At 39.2% G+C, this 3,889-nt stretch overlaps 1 non-coding gene across 1 annotated transcript; it reads right to left on the reverse strand.

Moving 5' to 3' along the window:
• Positions 1 to 848: 848 nt before the first annotated feature.
• LOC142442162 (small nucleolar RNA SNORA20) lies at positions 849 to 977 on the reverse strand. The gene has a single exon (XR_012783394.1). It is a non-coding gene; the product is annotated as a small nucleolar RNA SNORA20 (small nucleolar RNA).
• Between the last annotated feature and the right edge of the window lie 2,912 nt (positions 978 to 3,889).

Genomic DNA, 3,889 nt, shown 5'->3' on the forward strand with positions numbered 1-3,889 from the left:
GTACACCAGAATGAAAAACACTAGACATCGTTCTAAATATATAGGAAAAACACAGTATTATGGCATTGGTGTCAGAGGGTTTACAAAACACAGAAAATTCTAGAATTGCCAGTTCTACAAATAGAATAGCCAGCCACTTTACAATTATCCACAAACCTTTCTTTCAGGGATAGAGGTAACTGACGCATTTATTGGACATTGACCAGCAGAGGCTATAACTTTCATTAGGCCTTACAAGAAAGATGCAAACCTACGAAAGACCCAGTGCAACATTCATACACCTACGAAAAACAGACTTCTGTCTGGGGTTACAATGGCTGTGAAATGAACTTCTAGAAGGAGGGAAACACTTTTTCAAGCAAGAATAATCCCTGGATAAAACTCTATTAATCCTTAAAGGTAGATACCATCTATGGGATTTCTGTCACTGCTGCCCTTAAGCTTAATGTAAAATGAATGATTTTAAGTGACACATGCTTTCAATACCCTTACTTTTCCCCATCCAATCTAAAGAAATAACAGCCATCAGTAAATACCCCGTCTTCCTTGACTCACACAAATTACTGCCAAATGATAAAAAGAGAAGTAGTAGAATTCAATCATTATATTGTATGTGTTCTATACATAAATTGATTTTGGAGCATGAGTTGTATTTTAGGCCAGTGGTAACGTGCCAAACCTTATTTTTATTTTCAAATGGCAGAAAGCCACAAAATTGTGTGTTATAACAAAAAGTTATTACAGGCAATTTTTGTTTCTCTTCAATATACATTTGTTCTAGCTTAATAGTTTCAATTGTGCAAACAACAATTCTAACATTTCTACTTATTATTTTCTTCTTTTTGTCCCAATGTCCAGACCACGCAGAAGAGGGAACATGAAGATTCCATCTCAGTTTGCAAGGGTCTCCTGTAGTTTATCCCATGCGTTTAACTGCTCACACCACTGAGAGACAATAGCAGCAAATCAATGGGAAAATGATTTTCTTCTTCATACTTTAAAGTTATTTAAATGGTGGCATATATTTTTCACATGCGATATATAAAAACATACATCGAACGGGAAAGAGTAGGAAGATCTAGAAGAATTTAGTCCCACTATTCAATATCTGGGATAATTTGAATAACCCCATATATCATCCTGGCATTTTAGCTTTCTCACATGCAAAATGGGGGTAGTTCTACAGATATGAATAATGACTAAACACAAGACAAAGAATGAGTAGTGGCACTCAGTAATATTCAATACATGTTGATTTTTTATCTTGACTTGTTAGATTTTTTGTAAGAACACATGAAAGAAACAATACAATGAGATTATGTGGGAAGTAATGACATTATCAATAGCATTGCTTTGCAACTATTAATATAAAATTAATAGCACTCATTACAATAGATTGTGGAATTGTCATAAAAACCTAGTTATTTGAATTTCTGAATGAATTTTGATAATAATTCCCTTATGTAGGTAAGAGAAAAAGTTGTTCTTTGAGCTTGCTGTTTTTGCCCTCACTTCTCCAATCTGACCCTGAGTATTAAGAGTCCTGGAAACCACAGATCATTTATTTAGATCATAAACTATTGAGACTTTTCCTTATGGTCTGTACTATCAAATCTCAGCAATCACACAGTAGGGACAACATTGTTGTTCTTGTCTGGTGCCACTAAGTCAGTTCTGACCCACCGTGACTCAGTGCACAACAGAACAGACACCGCCTGGTCCCTGCACATCTACAAAACTGTTCCTATGCGTGAGCCCATTGAGTGGCCACTGTGTCTACCCATCTTTTTGAAGACTTTCCTCTTTTGTGCTGACCCTGTTGTAGTAAGCATGATGTCCTCCTCCAGTGACTGGTCTCTCCTGACAACATGCCCAAAGCACGTGGGACAAAGTCCGGTTATCCTTGTTTCCAAGAAACCATCTACATGTATGTCTTCCAAGACAGATTTCATCTCCCTTCACCCACTTTTCTATTGTCCATCCCCCAGAGAGGGGGTTATATGTAGATCCTTGTATTTGGTTCCCCCTTTCTCCCTCACCTTCTCTCCACCCTCCCAGTATTGCCACTCTCACCACTGGTCCTGAGGGGTTCATCTATCCCGGCTTCTTTGTATTTCCAGTTACCACTTGCACCAGTGTACATCCTCCAGTCCAGCCAGATTTGGAAGGTACAATTTGGATCATGGTAGTGGGTAAGGTAGGGTGGGGGGGAAGGAAGCATTCAAGAACTAAAGGAAATTTTTTCATCATTGCTTCGCTGCACTCTGACTGGCTCATCTCCTCACCTCAGCCCTTGTGCAAGGGGACATCCAATTCCTCACAAATGGGCCCTCGGTCCACACTCCAAACTCCCCCTCATTCACAATGCTATGATTTTTTTGGTTTTTGATGCCTGATACCTGGTCCATTCTATGCCTTGTTATCTCACAGGCTGGTGCGCTTCTTCCATGTGGGTTTTGTTGTTTCTCAGTTAGATGGCTGCTTGTTTTTCTTCAGCTTATAGGACTTAAAGGCTTAAAGATAAACAGGAGACTATCTAGCTGAGAAACAACAAAGCCCACATGGAAGAAGCACTCCAGCCTATCCTGGCACGATTGCTGAAGACAAAGCGGGTGCATAAGCAAATGTGGTGAAGAAACCTGATGACACCAGGCTATTAAAAGATATAGTCTGGGATTTGTTTGTCCTTTTAGCAGTACATGATACTTTAAACAGTCTGCAACGGCACCACAATTCAAATGCATAGATTTTTCTTTGGTCTTTTTTATTCAATGTTCAACCTTCACATGCATATGAAACAACTGAAAATACCATGGCATGGGTCAGGCACACCTTAGTCCTCAAAGTAACATCTTTGCTTTTCAGTACTGGAAAGAGGGCTTGTGAAACAGATTTACAAACTGATAACCATCTTTTAGTCTATTTATAGCTGCTTCCATGAGCACTGTTTGTGGGTCCACGCCAGACAAAATCTTTGACAACTTCCACGTTTTCTCCATTTATCATGAAGTTATCCATTTCTGAGGAGGAGTTGTAATCCACTCTGAAGGCTGTAATCATTGATCTTCACCAGCAAATGCTTCAAACCCTCCCCACTTTCTGCAAGCAAGGCTGTGTCATCTGCATATCCCAGGTTGTTAACAAGCCTTCCCCCAATCTTGATGCTACATTCTTTTTCATCTAATCTAGCTTCTGTGATGATTTGCTCAGCAAACAGATTGAATAACTGTGGTGAGAGGATGCAAGCCTGTTGCACACTTTTCTTGATTTAAAACTTAGAGTGAGTGTCTCCTTGTTCTGTTTTCACAACTGCCTCTTGATCCATGTACAAATTACACATGAGCATGATCAAGTGTTCTAGAATTCCCATTCTTCTCAAGGTTCTCCACAGCTTGTTATGATCCACACAATCAAATCCTGGGCATACTCAATAAAACACAAGTAATAATTTTTCTGACATTTTCTGCTTTCAGTCAAGATCCAATTGGTTGGGCCAGGGTTCTCATGGTCAGTCAGTTATGACCTAGGAATCCTTCATGTTGTGGTCTAACACAATTTAATCACCCCCACAATGGAATCTGAGTAAGGCTAAGATGGGATTCAATACCCTTACTTATATTAAAATTAATTTAATCAATTGAAAGAAAGTTCTTGAGGTGTGGCCTGCTTTCAATATAAGTGGGTGTTGTGGATCAGCTTGGGTGTTTTTTGCTGAGTCTGGATTCTGCATATGTTTCATCAGACTCCAGTTCTTTAGACTTGAGCCAATAATATATCATATTGTTTTTTGTTCCTAGGAATTGTCATCAGTCTGCCATCTGACCTCCAAACCTTGAATTCATTCTCTCTGTAACCACAAGCCTGTCATCTTCCTACCAATTATGTATGC

Source organism: Tenrec ecaudatus, chromosome 2, assembly GCF_050624435.1.
Source record: "Tenrec ecaudatus isolate mTenEca1 chromosome 2, mTenEca1.hap1, whole genome shotgun sequence".
Lineage (NCBI taxonomy): Eukaryota > Metazoa > Chordata > Mammalia > Afrosoricida > Tenrecidae > Tenrec > Tenrec ecaudatus.